Source organism: Ursus maritimus, unplaced genomic scaffold (genome assembly GCF_017311325.1).
Source record: "Ursus maritimus isolate PB19 unplaced genomic scaffold, ASM1731132v1 scaffold_17, whole genome shotgun sequence".
NCBI classification, from domain to species: Eukaryota; Metazoa; Chordata; class Mammalia; order Carnivora; family Ursidae; genus Ursus; species Ursus maritimus.
Genome location: NW_024424119.1, coordinates 51737455 through 51750381, shown reverse-complemented (window position 1 = coordinate 51750381; position 12927 = coordinate 51737455).

The window sequence follows — 12927 nt, the reverse complement described above, 5'->3', positions numbered from 1 at the left end:
AATACTCTTTTTCTTTTTTCTTTTCTTTTCTTTTCTTTCTTTTTCTTTTTTTAGCAAGGTCCACTAGGACTTCTAGTTGAGTATGCTCCTTAAGTGCTTTGCCATTTTTATTTTCTTCCTGCCTCTAAGCAGACCTGAAATTTGCAAGTCCAGTCCCAATCATGTGCCTGTGATGTGACAAGCAAATGCTAAAGCTGGCAAAATGGAAAGATTGAAAGCCTAGGTCTCATGACATTAAGCTACAGTTCTAGCTTACCTCTGGATGTTTTGTTGATGAGCCTAATACATTTCTTACTTGGACTTTATTTCTAGCAATTGTAGACTCTTCAAATATAACAGCAACAAAATCTATTAAAATGCTAGGAGAAATATTGAAAGCACCCTTTTCAATACCTAGATAAGCTTGTGAGAAAGTCAGGGAAATCATCTGAGACCAGGAAGAAAGCAGAAACACAAGCCTAGAAAGTTAGAAAGGGTTGATATTCAGAAGTTATGTGGAGATACAGTCTGCATTTGTTCTGATTGGTTAGCATGTGTATTATATTGATAAATATTTTGAAAATCATCTCTGGAGGTAGGTAAACAATGATGTTGCGACTAGCTGGAGGGGCATCTACAGAGGTCCAGGCAAGATGAGAACCAAATTGGAATATCAGGTTGGGACCCAAGAAGGGACATATCTTTAGGGGAAGGATAAATGAGAGGGGGGAAAATCTGCCTGGAAGAGATAGGAAGCAAGGAAAGTTGTATCTCTCTGCCTTGGCTCTAGCTGGAGAGGCAATGCACTTTACACCTAATGGATGCATGGTTAAAGTCTGGCCATCACATGGCCACAATGTTTTCATGGTCCAAAAGCTCACGAGCTGAACATTTCAATTTAAAATGGACCCGAGTTGATAGTACCTATGGTGGCTGAAACAAACACATGTTCTGTCTGGAAGAACTAACTGTCAACCCAGGTCTCAAAGAATTCCCACAGATACGCTTCCAAATGAATATGAACTCATAATCAATAACCACAAAACCCATAAGGAAATAAGCAGAGAAGTCAAGCAGCAGAGGCAGATCTGTTTTCTTTTTTTCTCTTTAAATTGTTTTCTTTTTTTTTTAAGATTTTATTTATTTTAGAGTGAGAGAGCAAGCACAAACAGAGGGAGGAGCAGAGGGAGAGAGGAGGGAGATAATCTCCAGCAGATTCTGCTCTGAGCACACAGCCCAATGCGGGGCTTCTCCCACCACCCTGAGATCATGACCTGAGCCAAAACTAAGATTCAGATGCTTAACTGACTGAGCCATCCAGGAACCCCAAGATCTGTTTTAAACGAATAGCTCATTGGAAGGTTTAAGCACCAAATTAGATGAAGAGTAATTAGTGAACTAAAAGATAGATTTGAAGAAAATAACTCAGAAAGCATCCCAGAGAGACAAAGAAATGGAAAAGAGTGAGGAGGTTCATCATAGGCTTGTCAATTATGTTAGGAGATTATAAAATGAATGTGGGCAAGGCAATTGTCAAATAATGATTGAGAATTTTCCAGAATTGATGAAAGATAAGAATCCTCAAGAAATGCACTGAATTCCCAGGTATGATAGGAAATAGAAAACCTAGATCCATTCTGGTGAAACTGCAGAACACCAAAGCACAAGAGATAATTTTTTTTAAAGATCTATTTATTTATTTTGAGAGAGAACACAGGAGTGTGGGGGGAGGGGCAGAGGGAGAGACTCTCCAGTAGATTACGACCTGAGTGAGGAGCCCGACACAGGGCTTGATCTCATGACCCTGAGATCATGACCTGAGCCAAAACCAAGAGTTGGACAGTCAACCGACTGAGCTACCCAGGCTCCCCAAGAGATGTTTTTTTAAAAGCAGAGAGGAAAGTCAGATAATCTATAATGGAATGACGTGATACCTACTCCTGATTGTTCAATGGCACTAATGGGAGCAGCGATAATAATAGTAGCATGAGATAATATCATTAATGAAATAATCACCTTAATGTGATGAGAGAAAATAATTGTCTACCTAGAATCGTATATTTAATCTTTCAAGAATGAAAACAAAGTACTATTCAGATCAACAAAAACTAAGAGTTTCAGGGCACCTCATGGCTCAGTTGATTAGGCGTCTGACTTCAGCTCAGGTCATGATCCCAGGGTCCTGGGATCGAGGCCCGCATCAGGCTCCCTGCTCAGCGGGGAGTCTGCTTCTCCCTCTGCCCCTCCCCCTGCTTGTGCTCACCCTCTCTTATAAATAAATATATATATTTTTAAAGTTAAAAAAAAACTAAGAGTTTCTACCAACAGAATTTAACCGAAGGAACTTCTAGAAGATGCATTTCAGGAAGAAATAAAATGATCCCAAGAGGAAGCTCTAAGGAACAATAAAGATTGCTGAGCAAATAAAATGGCAAACATGAGTAAATGGGAACAAATATGAGTACAAGAAACAAGAACAATTAATAATTTGTGGGATTCAGAAAGGCAAAACAAATAATGGAGTTATTGTACATAAGACGATAACTGAAGGTAAAGTGTTATGAAGGATGCATGAGTTATCTATTGCATAACAAACAGCCACAAAACCTCAGAGGGATACAACTATATTTGTTTATTGCTCACACATCTGTTGTCAGCTGGGGGTGGATTAGGAAGCTCTGCTGAGCTTGGCTGGACTTGCTTACGTGCCTGGGCTCAGCTAATCTAGAATGGTCTTGGCTGAGGGCCTTTACTCAGCGCCATGTGTCTCACTCACCAGCCAGGCTGTCAGGATAAGTTCTCATGGCAATGGCAGGGACACAAAAGAGAGCAATGGAAATGTACAAGCACATTTTCAAGACTCTTTTTACGTCTAATTAGCCAAAGCAAGTCACATGACTGAGCCCAGTGTTATAGCAGAAGGGAGCTATGAAGGATCATGGCAAAGGGTTTGCATACAGGGAAAGTGAAGAGTTGGAGCCATTGGTTCAGTTAAACCAAGGTCTTTGTACTGTCCATAAAAATATTAATTAGCATTAGACTTTTGATTAAGTATGAACACTAGATTTGGGGGCTGACCATTGAAAGAATAAAAATAGAACAATAGACCAAACCAGAAGAAGAAAAATAAAAATTCTTAAGAAGATTGATTTTATTTATTTATTTATTTATTTATTTATTTAAGTGGGGGGAGCACATGAATGGGGAGAAGGGGCAGAGGGAGAAGCAGACTCCCCACTGAGCAGGGAGCCCAACTCTGGGCTCAATCCCAGGACCCTGGGATCATGACCTGAGCCAAAGGCAGGTGCTTAACTGACTGAGCCATCAAGGAATCCTGAAACAACATTTTTTTTTAAAGATTTTATTTATTTATTTGACAGAGAGAGACAGCCAGCGAGAGAGGGAACACAAGCAGGGGGAGCGGGAGAGGAAGAAGCAGGGTCCTAGCGGAGGAGCCTGATGTGGGGCTCGATCCCAGAACGCTGGGGTCACGCCCTGAGCGGAAGGCAGACACTTAACAACTGCGCCACCCAGGCGCCCCCTGAAACAACATTTTAAAAAAGAAGGCAAGCAAGAAAGGAAGAAAGAGGGGGGAAGGCAGAAATGAAAACATAAAACATGAAAAAAATACAAAGCACAAAATAAAGTGGGAAAAGAAATGCAAATGTATCAGTAATCATAATAAATACATTTTAATAAGCCTTCTAGTTAAAAGAAATTCTAACACCAAGGTTTTGTTTTGTTTTGTTGTTTTTTAAAGATTTTATTCATTCATTTAAGATAGAGAGTGAGAAAGAAAGAGAGCATGAACAGGGGGGCAGGAGAGGGACAAGCAGGCCCCCCCCACTGAGCAGGGAGCCCAATGTGGGGCTTGATCCCAGGACCCCAGGACCATGACCTGAGCCGAAGGCAACACCCAACTGACCGAGACACCCAGGTGCCCCCTAACACGAAGTTTTTTAAAAAAACATCAAGCTACCTTGGCCGTAGCAACTTCTTACTAGACATGTCTCTGGAGGCAAGGGAAACAAAAGCAAAAATGAACTGTTGGGAGTTCATCAAGATAAAAACCTTCTGCACAGCAAAGGAAACAATCAACAAAACTAAAAGAGAAGATATTTGCAAATGACATATCTGATAAAGGGTTAGTATCCAAAATCTATAAAAAAACTTATCAAACTCAATGCCAGAAGAACAAATAATCCAGTCAAGAAATGGGCAGAAGACATGAACAGATATTTCTCCAAAGAAGACACTCAAATGGCCAACAGACACATGGGAAAATGCTCAACATCACTCGGCATCAGGGAAATACAAATCAAAACCACAATGAGACACCACCTCACACCAGTCAGAATGGCTAAAATTAACCACTCAGGTAACGACAGATCTTGACAAAGATGCAGAGAAAGGGGAAACCTCTTACACTGTTGGTGGGAATGCAAGCTGGTGCAGCCACTCTGGAAAAGAGCATGGAGGTTCCTCAAAAAGTTGAAAATAGAGCTACCCTACAACCCACCAATTGCACTGCTAGGTATTTATCTGAAGGATACAAAAATACTAATTCAAAGGGGCACATGCACCCTGATGTTTATAGCAGCATTATCAACAATTGCCAAATTATGGAGAGAGCCCAAATGTTCATCAACTAATGAATGGATAAAGAAGATGTGGTATATATATATATACACCACATCTTCTTTATCCATATATATATATATATGTATATATATATATATGCAATGAAATATATCTATATATCTATATATATATATGTGCAATGAAATACTACCCAGCCATCAAAAAAGAATGTAATCTAGCTATTTGCAACAACATGGATGGGGCTAGAGTGTATTATGCTAAGAAAAATAAATCAGTCAGAGAAAGACAAATACCATTTGATTTCACTCATTTGTGGAATTTAAGAAACAAAACAGATGAACATAGAGGAAGGGGAAAAAGAGAGAGAGAGGGAAACAAACCGTAAGAGACTCTTAACTATAGAGAACAAACCTGAGGGTTGATGGAGGGATGTGGGGTGGATGCGCTAAACGGGTGATGGGTATTAAGGAGGGCGCTTGTGATGAGCAATGGGTGTTCTATGTAAGTGATGAATCTCTAAATTCTACGCCCGAAACCAATTTTACCATGTATGTTAACTAACTAGAATTAAATAAAAGCTTGAAATAAAAAAAATATGTAAACTGATCACATATAAGTGCAAAAAGAAAATGTGTTGCTATGTAACATTATTGAAAAAACTTGATAAACTGGGGCGCCTGGGTGGCACAGCGGTTGGGCGTCTGCCTTCGGCTCAGGGCGTGATCCCGGCGTTGTGGGATCGAGCCCCACATCGGGCTCCTCTGCTGTGAGCCTGCTTCTTCCTCTCCCACTCCCCCTGCTTGTATTCCCTCTCTCACTGTGTCTATCTCTGTCAAATAAATAAGTAAAATCTTAAAAAAAAAAAAAAGAAAAGAAAAAACTTGATAAAGGAGAGCCATTACAAATTATCCAATTTAATTGTAGGTGAAACATCTATAACTGACTGAGGAAAAAGTCTGCAAATGTCTGGAAGGATTCTGCTCAAGGATTGTTCCATAAATGTCTTTCGTTCCTTGTTTCATTAAAAACTTGAGGTGGAAAATCATGGAAAAAAATAAATAAAACATCAAGGTATATACTGTTTGAAACAAAAAGATGGGGAATTTTAATTAAAAGAACGGTGAAAGAGATTACATGCTGGGTCTGTTGGCTATTTTATTAACTTCGGATAAAATAGACTTTAAGGGAAAAGCATGGCCAAAAATAGTGTTATGGATTGCATTATTGTTTTTCAATAATTTACAGCCCCTCCCTATAAGAGGCCTGTATTTCCCACCCCATGGACTTCAGGCTTGGTCACTGAAACATGAAGGGAAGTTATGTGTGCACTCCTGAGCACAGCTTTAAGAATCCTTGTTGCCTCCCTTTGCCACAGGATGATGTCCCAGATGGGGATGCTGTGGCCTGGGTCCCTGAATGAAGATACAGAATGAAGAACGGGTAGTGCTATGCATGACCCACAAAGGACAGAGAACCTGAGTGAGAAATTAACCCTTACTGTTGTAGGGCACTGATGTTTTGAAGTTAGGTGTGGTCATGTGACTTTCTTTGGCTCAGGTCACATGAAAGGTGTGACTTCCAGGTGGGTACTTTGAAGAGCGAGTGAGTGATTCATGCCATCATGCTATCTTGCAGCCTAACTTAGCAAAAGATGACTAATAAAATGAAGCTATTTTATAATGAGAAGACTTCAACTTACCAGAAGTACATAATAATTCTAAATTGTATGCACATAATGTTGTAGCTTCCAGCGACAGTCTAGAGTAAAACTTGGTGATAGTACAAAAAGGAATTGACAAATTCACCATCATAGTGGAGGTTGTGGAATTCATCAGTGCCGTCTACCAAACATTTGCTGTCTTTCTCCTGGGTGAATGGTAAGCCCTCCCTCGAACATAGATATGACCATGCAACTTCCTTTGACCAGCAAGAAAAAGGAATTGAAGTGCCATGTGTCACTTCCAGGTGGGGGCTTTAAGAGCCAGGGCATGATTTTCCTCTTTCCTCTTTCTCTCTGCCATGGAGACCAGCAGTGCTCCAGAAGGTGGCCGCCCCATCAAAATTAGTCCTAAAGTCCTTCAGCTTAACAGAAGCAGAGCCCCAGGCTGACCAGAGAAAAAAACAGAGAGTAAAAAAGAGATATGCTTTTTTAAAAAAAAGTTTTATTTATTTATTTGCCAGAGAGAGAGAGAGAGGGCACACGCAGGGGGAGCAGCAGGCAGAGGGAGAAGCAGGCTCTCTGCAGAGCAAGGAGCCTGATGTGGGACATGATCCCAGGATGCTGGGATCATGACCTGAGCCAAAGGCAGATGCTTAGCCAACTGAGCCACGCAGACATCCCAGGAGCTATGTTTGGAAAGCTGTAAGTTTCTGAGACTTTGGAGTTGGGTATTTATTATTTTAGCAGAACCTATGTTACCATGACTAGTGCAGATGTATCTTTCCATTTTTGAATGAAGGTACAATTTACAGTTAAATTTACCCTTTTTAGAGTATGGCTTGATGATTTTTTTTTAAGGATTTTAGTTATTTATTTGACAGAGAGAGAGAGAGAGAGAGAGAGCACAAGCAGGGGGAGCAGCAGAGGGAGAAGGAGAAGCAGGCTCCCTGCTGAGCAGAGAGCCCGATGTGGGGCTCGACCCCAGCACCCTGGGATCATGACCTGAGCTGATGGCAGATGGTTAACCAACTGAGCCATCCAGGCGCCCCATGGCTTGATGATTTAAAAAAAATATTTTTTAGTTTTTAAGTAGGCTCCATGCCCCATGTAGGGCTCACACTCACAACCCTGAGATCAAGAGTTGCACGCTCCACTGACTGAGCCAGGCAGGTGCCCCTCGCTTTATGCTTTTTGGTAAACGCATAATGTAACTACCACCAAGACCAAGACGCAGAACAACTCCAGCAGCTGGAGAAATTCCCTGGCGCCCCTTTGTAGCCGGCCCCTCACCCCTGGCAACCACCAATGTGTTTTCTATCCCCATAGTTTTGCCTTCTCCAGAATAGAATCGTATATAATAGTATATGCAGCCTTTTGGATCTGGCTTCCTTCACTTGGCATAATGCATTTGAGATTAGCCCCTGTTGCTGTGACTTCAGTAATTTATTCCTTTTTGTTGCGAAGTGGTGTTCCCCTCTATGGAGGCAACCCGGTCTGCTGAGCGTCTCTCGTTCTTGTACTAGTACCTGTTCACATTTATCTAGTAGCAAGAAAGTCATATTTTCAACATTTTGCCCCAGACGTCTTCCCCCAACTCTAAAAGTTCCTTAGACAAATTTGCTGCTATTCACATCGTCACGCACAACCGTTTTATGAGCTGTTTCTCTCTACTTGACACAGGGTGTCTTCTCTTGCCCCCTAGGACTGTTTCCCCACCACTTTCCAGCCCCCTGTAAACTCTTTCTTGCTGCTTATTCCTGGTCCCAAACCCAACACCTCGGGGTTGAGGTTTTTGTGATGGCAACCTCCCCGCTCCCAACCTCTAGCACTAATTACTGAGTTGGTCTGCTAGTACTGAAAAAACAATTCACCCCAAAACTCAGCGCCTTAAAACAACAATTATTTATTCTCATTCATGTGTCCCCACAGGTCAGCGGTGGGGTGGCTGATTTAAGCGGGGCTCAAGTGGGCAACTCTGCTTCAAGCTGTGGGTTCCTCTGGGCTTGGCTCCTCGTTACAGGTCGGGCTCAGGTCTGCCCATGTGTTTTCATTCTGCGTCTGGCTGAAGGGACGGGAGCGACCCAGGGGAAACTCTTCTCAGGAAATACAGAGACGAAAGAGATCGAGTTGCACTGTGCAAGCACATTTCTCGTTTTTGCTTCTATCCTCCCCTTTCACATCCCACGGGCCACAGCAAGTCATGTGGCTGAGCCCACAGTCAAGGGGAAAGAAAGTACACTCCCCTTCTAGTGAGGGGAGCTGCAGAGTCACCTGGTAAAAGGGTAAGGGAGGGGGGAAGAATTAGGGCCAAGAACTCAATATATCGTCATTACTCTGTATCCTAGAATGAGAAGAATTTGGAGGGGCCCATCCAGGAGAGGGGGTGAAGAGCAAGAATGAAAGCCTAGAGAAGCCAGCAAGAAGGTGGGAGCCCAGGGGGGGATCTCTGATGCAGGAAGCATGAAAGTTCGCTTAAGATAAAGGATATTTAATATGTGCATTTCAGGAGTTTTTGTCTTGGACGCCTGTGATGTCCAATTCCCCCCTCCCCCCATCTTCCTAGTCTTTCAATAAAGGCTGTTAGACCCACAGAGGCCCTGCAGAGGTGGGGTGTGTGTGTGTGTGTGTGTGTGTGTGTGTGTGTACATCAAAGGAAGTGTTAAATTCCTCTGGAGACAATGAGGTCCTGGGGCAGAAATAGAATAAATTCAGCAAAAGCTGGTACTTCCATCCAGGAGTTACTAGTGAGAGGTAGACCCCGGCTACTTGCAGGCATCTTGGAGGCACGCTGAGCTCTCCACAGGACAGGTGATGCTTTTCCCGCACATCATATTTGTATTTAAAGGGTCGGGAGGCTAGCTGGAATGCGGTTTATAACTGGGAAGATCAATTTCTAGTCCAAGGGAGGTTAAACCCACACCCTTGCCCTTCTGCCTAGGATTTTAATTCTTCCTGACCCAGCACTCAAAGCGTTCTACTCTTATTCTTCCCTTGATGGAGCAAAGTCTTCCTTTCTGGCTCCCTCCTGCCTCCCGTAGGTCCCCACCCTCTCCATGGACCACCAGCTCGGCTCCCCCCTTCCTGGCAGCAGGCGGCAGATACCTTGCCAGATACACCTCTCTAGCTGTGGGTGGCCTGCCCTCACTCATGCTGCTGATTTTTCCATAACTTTCATTCATTAGTGTAGTAGGCAGAACAACAGCTCCGTAAAGATGTCTGTGTCTGAATCCTCAGAACCCGCGAATATGTTACCTTCCATGGAAAACGGGACTTTGCAGGAAGTAGTTAAGGTTGAAGACCCAGAGGTGGGAAGATTATCCTTAATTATCTGGGCAGACCTGATTTAATCACATGAGTCCTTACAAGTGAAAAAACTTTCCTGCCTGGGTCTGAGATGAGATGGAAGGGGAAAAAGGAGAGATCTGTCGCATTTAGAGAAGCTCAACCCCCTTTGGTTAGTTTCGAAGATGGGGGAAGGCAGCCACAAGCCAAGGAATGTGGGTGGCCTCCGGAAGCTAGAAATGGTCCTTGGCTGACAGCCAGCAAGGAAACTGTCAGTCCCATAACCTGTAAGGAATTGAATCCCACCAAACAACCCGAGTGAGCAAGGAAATGGATTCTCCCCTTGAACTTCTCTAGGAAGGGGGAGCTCCACGTCCGACTTTTGCCCTATACCCTCTCTCTACAGGATGGCTCTACGGAACTGTGAAATAATAAATTTGTGCTGTTTAAGCTGTTAAATTTATAGTAATTTGTGGTGGCAGCCATGGGAAACCAATATGATTAGTAAATGTTTTTTGAGGGCCTGCAATATTCCAGGCCCCACGCCAGCCTGCAGGAATTAGGGTGAATGAAACAGTGACAAGACCTGCCCTCAGAGAGTTTGCAGGGCAGCAGGAAAAGAGAGGTAAAAAGGCAGTCTTGGTCCAGTGAGGGAGCTAAGGGCTGTGGGAGCAGAGAAGAGGCCCCTCACTTGGGCTTGGAGGCCGGGGAGACAGTAGGGAATGGCGGAGATTGTGATAAACTGGAAAGTGCGTGACCTCTCAAATGCCAGCCTTTTGTTGCCATGACAACAGTCTGGTATTGCTAGTTCCTCCCATTTTCCAAAAGTAGCAAAACATCCAGATTTTTAGGTGAGAACTCCTGATTGGTAAATGTTGGCTTTTTTTCTTCATTATTAGAAATCACGATGTGAGCCAGGTTAACGAGAGTTGGCTGAACTTGGTCCTCGGAGCACCCGTTTTCAGTTTCTGTTCTCAGCACACGGTGTTCTGCCAAGCCTCGAGTTCTCCACAGGGAAGACCACTGTGTGCAGCCTCTGGGAGCCCCTCAGGGCCCTGGGGGTGGGGAGGAGGCTCAGTCGTGCCGCCTCCTCCAAAAACGCTCGGCAGTGGAGCCCACAGCTCACATCCTCACGCGGCCGCTCGGGAGCCCACAGCCTTGCTGAGCCTGCCCGGTCCATCACATCTAATATGGGTGTCAGCAGAAAGTAAATTAAATCCGCTAGGCTATAATTTGCGAACGAAACATTTTGTGGCAGTAACTAAACAGAGCATTATGTTTTAATCAGCTTTTTAAAATGTTGTTTTAAAAATCATTTTATTGTGCAGAAGCTGGTACCCTAAGAGCTATAATTCCTGAACGAACAGTATGCTAATGCACTCCCCTCTAGTCTAGACGGTCTTACCAGTGCGGGCATTTGTCTTGGTGCTCTTAAACCTACATATTTTTACAATAGAAGTGCCACACTACCTTCTAGCTGCTCAAATGGGGAAACCCCAGCAGTGGCTTCCCTAGAAGGATTGCCTTTCACCCTGGTTTTGAAAGAGAAACAGATTGATTGGTCTGTCTTTGATTTTATCTACCCATCTGTCTGTCTGTCTATCAACAAGCACGTGTATACTGCTAAGCATTTTGCAAATATTAGCCGAAAGAATTCTTCCACTAACCCCTTGATGGAGGTGTTATTCTTACCTCTTTTTTATTTTTAAAATTTTTTAGAAGATTTTATTTATTTGACACAGAGAGAGAGAGTGAGAGAGCACGTGTGCACACAAGCAGGGGGAGCAGTAGAGGAAGAGGAAGAAGCAGGCTCTCTGCTGAGCAGGGAGCCCGATGTTGGACTCGATCTCAGGACCTCTGGGATCATGACCTGAGCCGAAGGCAGACATTTAACCGACTGCCCCACCCAGGCGCCCCTTCTTCTCTCTTTTTTAAAGGTGAACAAATTGAGGCACAGAGAGGTGAAGTCACTTGTTGAAGATCACACAGCTGGTAAGTGATGGAGATGGGAGCCTGGCTCTTGAAACTATTCCGAACTGCCTGCCAAGCTGCCTCTTCTATCTGAAGCCCCCAGCTCATCCATCTTTCTGCTACTCCTGTCTCGTCTCCTGGGTATTTGTTTATTCCTTTGCTTTATGAACATTAAGTGTCTGCTGTGTGCTAGGCCCTATTTCAAATGCCGGGGACCCCACACTGAGCTGTCCCAATGTGGTCCCTGCCAACGGGGGCCACTGTCTGGAAAGGAGCACAGTGGAGCAGTCAAGTACCACCCTCCCTTGAGAAAAAGGAAGTGCAGCCAGCCCTGTGACAGGCTGTGAACACCTTTGTTGGACTAGAAAAAGGTGCCCGTTGCTCCAGCCATTTGACTGCCGTCCGTGGGAAAACGGTCACACCAGGGTTCATATCCATGACCCATGACGGACCGGCGGTCAGAGGAGGGGCCGGAGACACGCCGCGCTGGCAGCTGAGATTTGAAGGCTGAGTAGGGTGAGTGGCTGAGAAGAGTGTTGGGTGGCTCGGTGCCGGCTGGCTTCGCTAAGCTGGAGCCTCCTTTCTCAGAATGCCCTTCCCTGCATGCTCTCGGACAAGGCTGGCTCCATGAGAACTTTCTGTGAAGTTAGGAGGGTGGAGATGGAGCCGCAGCCAGGGGACGCAGGCGCTTTTGGGGCTCCCATGAGGATGCCGGCCACAGACTCGGGAAAGCTGCTCGCCCACACCTACAGTCTAAGGTCAAATTCCAGAGTGAAATCCCTTCCTGAAAAAAATCACTCCTAGGGGCGTCTGGGTGGCTCAGTTGGTTAAGAGTCTGCCTTGGGGTCAGGTCCTGCTTCTCTCTCTCCCTCTGTCCCTCCCCCACCCTCCCACACTCAAGCTTGCTCGCTCGCTCTCTTTCTCTCAAATAAATAAATAAAATCTTTTAAAAAACATCACTCCTAGAGTCTCTGCCTCTCTGAGCAAAGGGATCAGTGCAAGGACTAGCAAGAGGTAGGGCTGGAAGGATAAGCAAGAGTTAGATGGTGAAAAGCTATTGGAGTTTTTCTTTTAATTGAGATGTAATTTGCATACTATAAGCTTCATTTTTTTTTTTTTAGCTTCATCCTTTTAAAGTGTATGATTCGGTGTTTTCAGCACATTCATAAAATTGTGCAACTATCACTACTATCTCATTCCAGAACATTTTCATCACCCCAAAAAGAAACTCCATATCATTAGCAATCACTCTCCATCCTTTCCTTCCTTGAGCCTCTGGAAACTATTAATCTACTTTCGGTCTCTTTGAATGTGCCTCTTCTAGACATTTTATATAAATGGACTCATCCAATATGTGGCCTTTTGTGTCCGGCTTCTTTCACTTAGCATAAGGCTTTCAAAGTTCATCCAAGTTGTTGCATATACTGGTACTT